Source organism: Oryctolagus cuniculus, chromosome 6, assembly GCF_964237555.1.
Source record: "Oryctolagus cuniculus chromosome 6, mOryCun1.1, whole genome shotgun sequence".
Lineage (NCBI taxonomy): Eukaryota > Metazoa > Chordata > Mammalia > Lagomorpha > Leporidae > Oryctolagus > Oryctolagus cuniculus.
The window spans coordinates 63,687,266-63,699,406 of record NC_091437.1 but is presented as its reverse complement, the minus strand read 5'-3'; the positions used below and the strand labels follow the sequence as shown (position 1 = coordinate 63,699,406).

At 51.1% G+C, this 12,141-nt stretch overlaps 1 long non-coding RNA gene across 3 annotated transcripts in view; it reads left to right on the top strand.

Moving 5' to 3' along the window:
- LOC138850221 (uncharacterized) overlaps positions 1-12,141 on the top strand; it is a 104,689-nt gene that overhangs the window by 23,713 nt on the left and 68,835 nt on the right. For 2 of the 3 annotated variants that reach the window (XR_011389917.1, XR_011389916.1), the window contains exon 2: positions 79-161. The exons of the other annotated variant lie outside the window; for it this stretch is intronic. This is a non-coding gene — a long non-coding RNA (uncharacterized lncRNA). The remainder of the gene's footprint in view (positions 1-78; positions 162-12,141) is intronic. 3 annotated transcript variants of the gene reach the window in all.

The following is a 12,141-nucleotide window of genomic DNA, read 5'->3' as shown; positions in this document are numbered from 1 at the left end:
CATCCAGGTCTACACATCGGGGCAGGGACCCAAGCTCTGGAGCCATCAACTGCTGCCTCCCCATGTGTGCATTTGCAGGAATCTGGATCAGAAATGGAGTAGCCCAACTAGAACCAGCAATCCTGTCTGGGATGCAGGTGCCCTGACCTCTTAATCATAGGGTAAGTGTAATTTGTCTCACAGTCTGGAGGTACTCCAGCTCTGTTTGACTGTTATATGTGAGGTTTTTAGCTCAAAGAATGCTGCCTCCTCATGTGTAGGGCTGTTTTTGGATATTAAATATTGTGCTTGTCCTGGCTCCTGCCATCGGATCAGCGCGGTGCGCCGGCCACAGCGCGCTGGCCGCAGCGCATCGGCCGCGGCGGCCACAGGAGGGTGAACCAACGGCAAAGGAAGACCTTTCTCTCTGTCTCTCTTTCTCACTGTCCACTCTGCCTGTCAAAAAAAAAATATTGTGCTTGTGAAATTATTTGTACAGATTTTTTAAAAATATTTATTTACTCGAAAGTCAGAGTTACAGAAAGGCAGCAGGGGCTGGGGGGGGGGGTCTTCCATCTGCTGGTTCACTCTCCAAATGGCTGCAATGGCTGGAGCTGGGCTGATCCGAAGCCAGAAGCTAGGAGCTTCTTCCGGGTCTCCCATGTGGGTGCTGGGACCCAAGGACTTGGGCCATCTTCTACTGCTTTCCCAGGCCACAGCAGAGAGCTGGATCAGAAGTGGAGCAGCCAAGACTTGAACCGGTGCCTTTATGGGATGCCTACACTGCAGGCAGCGGCTTTACCTGGCCCCCATGGATAATTTGAAATGGGGAGATTGTGTCATTCACCAAAGTGAACTCTCCATTGCTTTTGCCAGGTGTCTTTGGCAAACCAAGGTCACCTTAGTTCACACCTGGGGCACCTGGGCGACTAGAGCTGGGCTCGCATTCAGGTAAGGGCTGCTTTACTCTCAGCTCACCTTTACTTACGGGGTGTGGTCTTTTGGGGTCCAAGGCCAGTGTGTGTGGGGGCGAGAGGTTTCAGTCCTCCACCGGTGGTGGGCTTCTGACTCTGATTTTTGTTTCTAACCGTGCAAAGCCAGCAGCAGCGAGCCGGGCCTCTCAGCCGCTTCTTTACAGCTGGCAAAAGCCGCCAGGGCAACCACAGCCTGGAGTGTCTGGGTGACTTCTCTGGAATCCCATGTGTGTGTGTGTGTGTGTGTGTGTGTGTGTGTGTGTGACAGGAGCAATTTTTCTTCAATGCTTGACCAGCTCTCTTCAGCAGGAGGCTTTGCCCAAGGTTCACCTTTATTGAAAGGGGAGGTCCTGATTTGGAGCTGTAGGTGTGGAGGATGGGACAGAGGATCCCTGTGGATGCAGGGTGACCAGTGTAGGGGGAAGCCGGTCTATCCATGAGGGACCTGCTTTGAGCTTGGATGAGGGCTCTGGTGGCAATGCAAGAAAGAGGAAGGATTTGGGGCCAGCGCTGTGGCATAGTGGATAAAGCCTCAGCCTGCAGTGCCAGTATCCCATATGGGCGCTGGTTTGAGTTCCAGCTGCTCCACTTCTGATCCCACTCCCTGTTAATGTGCTTGGGATGGCAGCAGAAGAGGGCCCGAGTATTTGGCCCCCTGCCACCCACTGGAAAACCCAGATGGAGTTTCTGGCTCCTCACTTTGGCCTGGCCCAACCCTGGCTATTGCAGCCATTTGGGGAGTAAACCAAGAGATGAAAGATGTCTCAGGGCCGGTGCTGTGGCACAGTGGGTTAAAGCCCCAGCCCACAGTGCCAGCATCTCATATGGGCACCGGTTCAAATCCCGGCTGCTCCACTTCTGATCCAGCTGCCTGCTAATGTGTCTAGGAAAGCAGTGGAAGATGGTCCAAAATGTCTGTCTCCCTTTCTCTCTGTAACTCTTTCAAATAAATAAAATCTTTTTAAAAAATCAATTTCTTGCTGGCGCGGCGGCTCACTAGGCTAATCCTCCACCTTGTGGTGCCGGCACACCAGGTTCTATTCCCGGTCGGGGCGCTGGATTCTGTCCCGGTTGCCCCTCTTCCAGGCCAGCTCTCTGCTCTGGCCAGGGAGTGCAGTGGAGGATGGCCCAAGTGCTTGGGCCCTGCACCCCATGGGAGACCAGGAGAAGCACCTGGCTCCTGCCATCAGATCAGCGTGGTGCGCCGGCCACGGCGGCCATTGGAGGGTGAACTAACAGCAAAGGAAGACCTTTCTCTCTGTCTCTCTCTCTCACTGTCCACTCTGCCTGTCAAAAAAAAAAAAAAAAAAAAGACAAAAAAATCAATTTCTTCATCAACCATTTGCATTTCCATTTGCAACTGTTATTTTTATTTTTTTTTATTTTTTTTTATCTTTTATTTAATGAATATAAATTTCCAAAGTACGACTCATGGGTTACAATGGCTTCCCCCCCCATACCGTCCCTCCCACCCACAACCCTCCCCTTTCCCACTCCCTCTCCCCTTCCATTCACATCAAGATTCATTTTCGATTATCTTAATATACAGAAGATCAGCTTAGTATACATTAAGTAAGGATTTCAACAGTTTGCTCCCACACAGAAACATAAAGTGAAAAATAATAGATGATTTTTTTTAAATGATGATGAAATCAGATCAGACCTATTGTCATGTTTAATCCCAGTGAGAGTCAAGTTGGGAATTGATAATTTCTTTTTTCTTTTTTTTTTTTTTTACAGAAGATCAGTTTAGTGTACATTAAGTAAAGATTTCAATCGTTTGCACCCCCATAGAAACACAAAGTGAAATATACTGTTTGAGTACTCGTTATAGCATTAAGCCTCAGTGTACAGCACATTAAGGACAGAGATCCTACATGAGGAGTAAGTGCACAGTGACTCCTGTTGTTGACTTTACCAATTGACACTCCTGTTTATGGCATCAGTAATCTCCCTATGCACCAGTCATGAGTTTCCAAGGCTATGGAAGCCCCTTGAGTTCTCCGACTCTTATCTTGTTTAGACACGGTCATAGTCAAAGTGGAGGTTCTCTCCTCCCTTCAGAGAAAGGCACCTCCCTCTTTGAAGACCTGTTCTTTCCACTGGGATCTCACTCACAGAGATCTTTTTGCCAGAGTGTCTTGGCTTTCCATGCCTGAAATACTCTCATGGGCTTTTCAGCCAGATCCGAGTGCCTTTAGGGCTGATTCTGAGGCCAGAGTGCTATTTAGGACATCCGCCATTCTATGAGTCTGCTGAGTATCTCACTTCCCATGTTGGATCACTCTCCCCTTTATTTATTCTATCGGTTAGTGTTAGCAGATACTAGACTTGTTTATGTGATCCCTTTGACTCTTAGTCCTTTCATTATGATCAATTGTGAACTGAAATTGATCACTTGGACTAGTGAGATGGCATTGGCACATGCCACCTTGATGGGATTGAATTGGAATCCCCTGGTATGTTTCCAACTCTACCAATTGGGGCAAGTCAGCCCGAGCATGCCCCAAATTATACATCTCTTCCCTCTCTTATTCCCACTCTTATGTTTAACAGGGATCACATTTCAGTTAATTTTCAACACTTAAGAATAACTGTGTGATAATTACAGAATTAAACCAGTCATATTAAGTAGAACAGACAAAAAAAAAAAATACTATGAGGGATAATGTATTAAGTTGTCCATTAGCAGTCAGGGCTATGCTGATCAAGTCACCATTTCTCATAGTGTCCATTTCACTTCAGGAGGTTTCCTTTTTGGTGTTCAGTCAGTTGTCACCGATCAGGGAGAACATATGGTATTTGTCCCTTTGGGACTGGCTTACTTCACTCAGCATGATGTGTTCCAGATTCCTCCATTTTGTTGCAAATGACTGGATTTCGTTGTTTCTTACTGCGGTATAGTATTCTAAAGAATACATATCCCATAATTTCTTTATCCAGTCTACCATTGATGGGCATTTAGGTTGGTTCCAGGTCTTGGCTATTGTGAATTGTGCTGCAATAAACATTAGGGTGCAGACCGCTTTTTTGTTTATCAATTTAAACTCCTTTGGGTAAATTCCAAGGAGTGGGATGGCTGGGTCGAACGGTAGGGTTATATTCAGGTTTCTGAGGAATCTCCAGACTGATTTCCATAGTGGCTTGACCAGTTTGCATTCCCACCAACAGTGGGTTAGTGTCCCTTTTTCCCCACATCCTCGCCAGCATCTGTTGTTGGTAGATTTCTGTATGTGAGCCATTCTAACCGGGGTGAGGTGAAACCTCATTGTGCTTTTGATTTGCATTTCCCTGATTGCTAGTGACCTTGAACATTTTTTCATGTGCCTGTTGGCCATTTGGATTTCCTCTTTTGAAAAATGTCTATTGAAGTCCTTGGCCCATCTCTTAAGTGGGTTGTTGGTTTTGTTTTTGTGGAGTTTCTTGATCTCTTTGTAGATTCTGGTTATTAACCCTTTATCTGTTGCATAGTTTGCAAATATTGCTTTCTTTTGTTGAGAGGTAGAATTACAGACAAAAAGAGGGAGACACAAGGAGAGAGGTCTTCCATCCCCTGGTTCACTCCCCAATTGGCTACAACTTCCAGAGCTGAGCTGATCAGGAGCCAGGAGCTTCCTCTGGGTCTTCCCAGGCAGGTGCAGGGGCCCAAGGACTTGGGCCATCTTCTACTGCTTTCCCAGGCCATAGCAGAGAGCTGGATTGGAAGAGGAGCAGCCAGGACACAAGCCGACACCCGTATGGGATGCCAGCACTGCTGGCAGAGGCTTAGCCTAGTACACCACAGTGCTGGCGCCACGATTCCAGCTTTCTCCAATGCCACCTGGGAGGCAACAGGTGCTGGGTCAATGGCTCAAGTAGTTGGGTCCCTACCACCCATGTGGGAGACCTGGATTGAGTTCCAGGTTCCTGGCTTCAGCCTGGCCCAGCCCTGCATCCGTTATTGTGGGAGTTTGGGGAGTGAGCAATGGATGGGAGATCTTTGTTGTGCCTTTCAACTAAATGAGATGAACTAACACGTAAATATATAATCTATTTTTAAAAAGATTTGGCTTTTCTGGCATTTTTAAGACAGTGGTAAATTTTTGTCTAGTGCAGACTCAGCTATAATCAGTTTTATTTTGTGGTCTTGGGTGGAAAAGTTAGTATTTGTGTGCATTTCTTAGGAAATCCAGGAGAATTAAAAAGATTTATTTATTTGAAAGAGTTGCAGAGAGAGAGGGAGAGAAAGATCTCCCATCTGTTGGCTCACTCCACAGATGGCCAAGCCAGTGGCTTTAGCTGGGCCTCCCACGTGGGTGCAGGGGCCCAAACACCCGGACCACCTTGTGCTGCTTTTCCAGGCCATTAGCAGGGAGCTGGATCGGAAGTAGGGGTGGGGGTGGGGGGGACACAGCGCTTTACCCACTAGGCCAGAATACCAGCTTCAATATTTTTGAGCAGTTATGAGAACCAGACAGAAATGGGGAGGGGAACAAGGGGAGAGAGGGAGGGAGTGAGGGGGCAGGCTCAGCACAGCAGGTCAGGATGCCCTTGAGGGGAAACCCACTAGATGACTCCATGCTCTGCTGCCTTCTCTGCGTGTAGATGGTCACGGTGCCTCGGAGAGCAGGGCGCAGAGGACGGGGCTCAAGGTCGGGCTGGGCGACTGCCAGAAGCTGAGGAGCCTGCGGGAGCAGGGAAACCTGACCCTGCCGTATCTGCCCACCCAGCCAGGCTTCCCCGGCCCCCAGGGGCGGGCTGGCGCCGCAGTGCAGCCATGCGGCGAGGCGGAGCAGGGGGCGGAGGACCGAGATGTGTGTCCAGGGCTGTGCTGGGCAGGAGAAAGGACAGGGATCCGCACGCGGGCCTCATTGCCCCCAAACCCAGCCTGCGGTCACCCTGCAGAGAATGGGGTGTGGGAGGGAAGCCGGGGGAGGCTCAGGGCGTTCACTGGGCTCTTGTGCATGGGATGGGAGGGCCTGGCCTGGATGATGGACAGAGCTGCCAGGACGGGGACCCCAGGGAGGACCTGTGGCCTGCCACGCCCGCTCTGCGTGTCTGTGAGTGGCCACCACCAGCTCCCTCTGAGAGAGCTTACAGTTGATGTGACTGGGGATCCTCTTTAGGGTGGCCAGATTCAGCAAGTAAAACACAGGGGGTGCCCAGCCATGTCACAATCTCAATAAATCACCAGTGATATATTTTTAACAGATTTTTATTTTATTTATTTGAGAAGTAGAGTTACAGACAGGGAGAGGGAGAGACAGAGAGAAAGGTCTCCCATCCACTGGTTCACTCCCCAAAGGACCACAACCTCTGGAGCTGCGCCCAACCAAAGCCAGGAGCCAGGAGCTTCTTCCAGGTCTCCCACGTGGGTGCAGGGGCCCAAGCACTTGGGCCATCTTCTACTGTGTTCCCAGGCCATAGCAGAGAGCTGGATGGGAAGAGGAGCAGCCGGGACTCGACCCAGAGCCCATGTGGGATGTATGGTACAGGTGGAGGATTAACCTACTGCACAGCACCAGCCCCTAAAACTTAGTTCTATAACTTTGTGTCCAACCTGAATCTACATCTTAACTAAGATATTCCATGTTTCTCCCCAGTTCCACCCCACAGCATCCAATCCTGGCCTCTGCTTCCAGCGGTGCTGGCTTCTTCTCTGCTCACTTTCCCTCTTCAGGTGGTCCTGCTCCTGGAGGACCCTCTTCTCCTCCAGTCTCATGCCCCTCCCCTCACCAAGCCCCTACTCCTGCTCTCAGGCCCCGCCCCCATCCTGACCCTGCCTCCCATGCAAGGATCCTCCATGGGAGGCGAGACCGGATGCTGTCTGTGCTTTAGGCTGTAAGAAGGTAGCTTCAAAAAAAATCATAACAGAGGCCGGTGCCGCGGGTCAATGGGCTAATCCTCCGTCTGCGGCGCCAGCACCCAGGGTTCTAGTCCCAGTCGGGGCGCTGGATTCTGTCCCGCTTGCTCCTCTTCCAGTCCAGCTCTCTGCTGTGGCCAGGGAGTGCAGTGGAGGATGGCCCAAGTGCTTGGGCCCTGCACCCCATGGGAGACCAGGAGAAGCACCTGGCTCCTGGCTTCGGATCAGTGCGGTGCGCTGACTGCAGCGCACCGGCCACAGCAGCCATTGAGGGGTGAACCAACGGAAAAGGAAGATCTTTCTTTCTGTCTCTCTCTCTCTCTCACTGTCCACTCTGCCTGTCAAAAAAAAAAATCATAACAGAAACAAGTCTGAGATTTTTGCATTTAGAAAAAAAATATCTGAAGACATAGTATGTAAAATATACTATGCAAATGCATTGGATCCCAAAAGAATTGAGATTCTCTTTGTGGGGTGAGGGTTAGAGCAGGTGCCTGGGCTGGGGTCCTGGCTCCACTTCTGATTTCAGATTCCTGCTGGTGTACACGGGGGCGGGGCGGGGGTGGTGGTGATGATAGCTCAAGTCATTGAATCCCTGCTGCTTGTCCTGGGGCATGGAGGTGAGGGTGGGGACCCAGACACAGTTCTCGGCTCCAGGCTTTGGCCTGGCCCAGACCCAGCTATCACCAGTTATTTTTTTAAAAAATGTTTTACTTCAAAGGCAGAGAGAGAGAGAGAGGAAGAGAAATTGATCCCTTCCCTTGTTTGACTCCCTAAAGGCCTGCAACATGGAGGTTTGAGGGCCATGCAGGGGAGCACTGGGAACTCAGTCCAGGGCTTCCATGTCAGTGACAGGAACCCAATCACTGAGCTGCCACCTGGAGCTGGACATCAGTCCCAGGCACTCCAATATTAACCAGCATCTTAACCAACTACTTATTTCTTATGTTTTAAAAATATTTATTTATTTATTTGAAAGCCAGAGTTACAGAAAGGGAGAGAGAATCTTCCATCCACTAGTCCAAATGGCCACAACAGACACGGCTGGGCCAGGCTGAAGACAGGAGCCAGGAGCTTCTTCTGGGTCTCCCACCTGGGTGCAGGGGCCCAAGGACTCGGGCCATCTTCCACTGCTTTCCCAGGCACCTTAGCAAGGAGCTGGGTCAGAAGTGGAGCATCTGGGACTCCAGCCGGCGCCCCTATGGGATGCTGGCACTGCAGATGGCATCTTAACCCAGTACGCCACAGCGCCAGCCCCTCATTCTTTTTTTTTTTTTAATACTGAAACTTTGTTGTTTATCTGAATTTCCATTTAACCAGGTCTATTTCTGTCTAGCAAGCTTACCCCTTCCCTATCCTCCTGTCCCTTTTACTCCCATCTGAGCAAGGCAGCCACTTCCTGGGCTGTGGTGGGGCTGGCTCCTCTCCCTCCGGCCATCCCCAAGCCATTTTCTAACCCAGTCTTCAGGCCAGCGCCCCTAAAACCTGGCCCTCAGAGGGTGCAAACTGACGACTGGAAAACACCTGGCCTGGTGTGGTGGTGGTATCAGGAAGGCAATCTGACTGTAAAGACTGGATTTCTGGCTTCTCTTTAAAAACTGTAAAGCCGTGGCTGCCCTGGGCCCTATCACCAGGATCTAAGAGTGACCTTTTTTTAAAAATTTATTTTGAAAGGCACAGCCAATAGGGAGAGATGAGAGAGGGGGGTGCTCACTTCCATTCGCTGATTCACTCCTCAAATGTCTACAACAAGCCAGGAGCCAGGAGTTGCATCCTGGCCTCCCACTTGGGTGGCAGGGGCCCAGATATTTGGGCTATCATCTGCCTCCTTTCCATGCACATTAGCCAGGAATTGGATTGGAAGTGGAGCAGCTGGGACGAAAATCCTGGCCCTCTTTTAGAAAGGTTGTATGGAGCCAGTGCTGTGGTGCAGTAGGTTAATCCTCTGCCTGTGGCACTAGCATTCCATATGGGTGCTGGTTCTAGTCCTGGCTGCTTCTCTTCCAATCCAGTTCTCTGCTATGGCCTGGGAAAGCAGTGGAAGATGGCCCAAGTGCTTGGGCCCCAGCACGCATATGGGAGACCCAGAAGAAGCTCCCGGCTCCTGGCTTCAGATGGGCTCAACTCTGGCCACTGCAGCCATTTGGCGAGTGAATCAGTGGGTAGAAGACCTTTCTCTCTGTCTCTCCCTCTCTGTGTCTGTAACTCTACCTCTCAAATAAATAAATAAAATCTTAAACAAAAAAAAAAAAAAAAAAGAGGTTGAAGACCCCACTCTCTTTCCTTGGCCTGGGCCTTATTTGGCTCCATAACCTTCCATCATTACCAGGGAGTTGGATTGGAAGTGGAGCACAGCTGGGACTTGAACCAGTGCTCATATGGGAAGCCAGCATCACAGGCAGCAGCTTAACCTGCTGTGCCACAACACCAGCCTCTCATCCAGAAAGTTTGAAATCAGTAGATTTAAGAGATGTCTACACTTGTGTTCATTGTAATGCTGTTCTCTCTCTCTTTAAAGATTTATTTATTTATATGAAAGGCAGAGTTACAGAGAGCAGAGGCGGAGAAAGAGAGGTCCTCCATCTGCTGGTCCAATCTCCAGGTGACTGCAATGGCTGGAGCTGTGCTGATCTGAAGCCAGGAGCCTCCTCCGGGTCTCCCACTTGGGTGCAGGGGCCCAAGCACTTGGGCCATCTTCCACTGCTTTCCCAGGCCATAGCAGAGAGTTGGATCGGAAGTGTAGCAGCCAGGATTTGAACTGGTGCCCATATGGGATGCCAGCACTGCAGGCAGCAGCTCTGCCCGCTACACCACAGTGCCGGCCCCGCAATGCTGTTTTTAACAGCCAAGATACAGAATCATCTCAAGGTCCCACAGACAGGTGACTAAATAACACATTAATTATTATTATTCAACCTTAAAGGAAGGAAATCTTGAGTTCCACCTCCTCCTCTGCTTCTTGCCAGCTCCCTGCTAATGAGCCTGGGAGGCAGCAGATGATGGCCCAAGTGCTTGGGTCCCTGCACTCACATGAGAAACCCGGCTGGAGACCTTGTCTCCTTGCTTTGAACTGGCCTCCTCTTGCTGTTGCACATATTTGGTGGGGTGACCCAGCAGTGGAAGATCTCTGTCTCTGTGCCTCTCAAATAAGTAAAAATGAAAATTAAACATTTTTTAAAAGGAAGAAATGTGGTGACTTGTGACAACATGGACAAACTAGAGGACACTGCTGAGAGAAGCCAGGCACGGGCCGGTTGCTAGCACTTCCTCTGGCATTTAACACGGTGGAACTCGGATCAGCGTGGGGAGGGGATGGGACGATAATAATTAAAGGTGCAGAGCATTGATTAGATGGGAGGGATCTGTCTGTTTTTTTTTTTTTTTTTTTTTTTTTTTTGTAAGATTCCAGTTAAATTATTGGTTGTCCTTTCCTTAAAATCTGCAAGTTCTGATTGCACAGTAGAAGCCCTTACTCATCACCTCCTCTCACCGGGGAGGGGAAGGAGACCAGCTCGAGAGGGCAGACCAGGCCCAAGGTGAGCTTCCAGAGAAAGGAAGAGAGGAGGGCTGAGCGGGACCCGGCGGACCCGAGTGCCCCTCACGGTGAACACCCAAGGAATGGGAGACACTCAGGGCCAGGGAGCTTCCGGGGTCGGCCCTGCGTCCCGCGGGGCATTCTGGGAGGAGACGGCCTTGCGGGTAGTGGCGCCCGGCACAGCGCGGCTCTGCGCGGCGGTAAAGTGGCGGCTGGCTACTGCCCTGCGGCCGGGGCCTCGGACCTCCACGGCCGCTGTGTCCCGGTGTTCCTTCGCTGGCCCAGGAGGCTGCGTGGAAGTGCGTTGCTGAGCCTTGAGAGGGAGAGGCCTTCGGGTCACAGGGAGACCCTAACAGCGCCGTGCGCGGTGCAGAGTCGCCAGGCTAGGCTGCGGTGGGACGTCTACGGGGTGGGTACAGGTGGGACTGAGGCCGGAGGACCTGCGGCCCGCAAGCAGGCTCCGGGCGGTGGAAGTCACACCTGCACGTGGCCCCGGACGTGCGTGCCCTCTGAGGATTCGCCGTGTTGCGTGCTGTGCGTGGCGTGGCTGTCACGTTCTCCCGCTCCCGGGCCGCCTCCTTCTGCTCCCGGGGCCAGCTCAGCTCCTTTGCAGCTGGTGAGATTCGCCTCCCTCACAGAAGCATTTCCCAGCCGAAAGCGGAGGCTGTTGGAGTAGGGGCTGCCCCTCGTGACACCGCAGGGGTGTGCATTTGGTGCTAAAGTTCTCTCTGATGGCCAGAGAGATCAGACCCATCAGCTTCTGGGTCAGGCCGAGGAGCTGGTGTGGGCGTGACGCCCGGTGAGGCAACGTGTCTGTGGGGACATCACCAGGGTCCTCTTTCGTTTTGGCCAGGTTGTAGCTCACCATCTTCCCGTCCGGGTCCTCAGCACCCTGTGAGAGCTGCAGCCAGGACAGGCCGTGTTGGAAACTGTATCTCCCTGGCAGTTCCCCGGCAGGCAGGGGAGGCAGTGTTGCACGTTCAGCTGTGCACCTACACAACAGCAGTGGGAAGGGAACCAGCCAGGCTGCAGTGACGGGAACGAGGCCACTGACCAGTGCAAGGGACACCGCGTGTCCAGGGGCGGAAGCCAGGGCTGTACGGTCTGGAGGCCGATGGCAGAGAGGCAGGATTTTAGATTTATTTTAGGCGCTGGTGCTGTGGTGTAGAAGATTCAGCCTCCGCCTGCCGTGCTGGCATCCCATAGGGGCGCCCATTTGAGTGCTGGCTGCTGCAATTCAGATTCAGCTACCTGCTAATTTGCTAATTCTTTTTTTTTTTTAAGATTTATTTTATTTATTTATAAGGTAGAGTTATAGAGAGAGGGAGAGACAGAGAGGGAGAGAGAGAAAGAGGGAGAGGGAATCTTCCATCCACTGGTTCACTCTCCAAATGGCCGCAACAGCTGGGGCTGGATCAGGCTGAAGCTAGGAGACAGGAGCTCCATACTGGTCTCCCACATAGGTAGCAGGGGCCCAAGTACTTGGGCCATCAACTATTGTCTTCCCAGGCACATTAGCAGGGAGCTGGATCGGAAGTAAAGTAGCTGTGTTTTGAACTGGTGCTCCAATTTTGGATGCCAACCACCAAAGCGGAGGCTTACCCAACTGCATCGTAACACCAGCCTCCCCCACCGCCTTTTAATCAATTCCGTAGCATGGTGAATCTAGGTAATAATGAGAAATGAGCATTCCAGTCTCAGTAAATTTCTAATGTTCTCATCACCAAAGAGTGTTAAATATTTGAGATACATTAATTCTCTTAATTTTCACATTGTATTAAAAAATCATACTACCTCTTTGTATTCTGTAA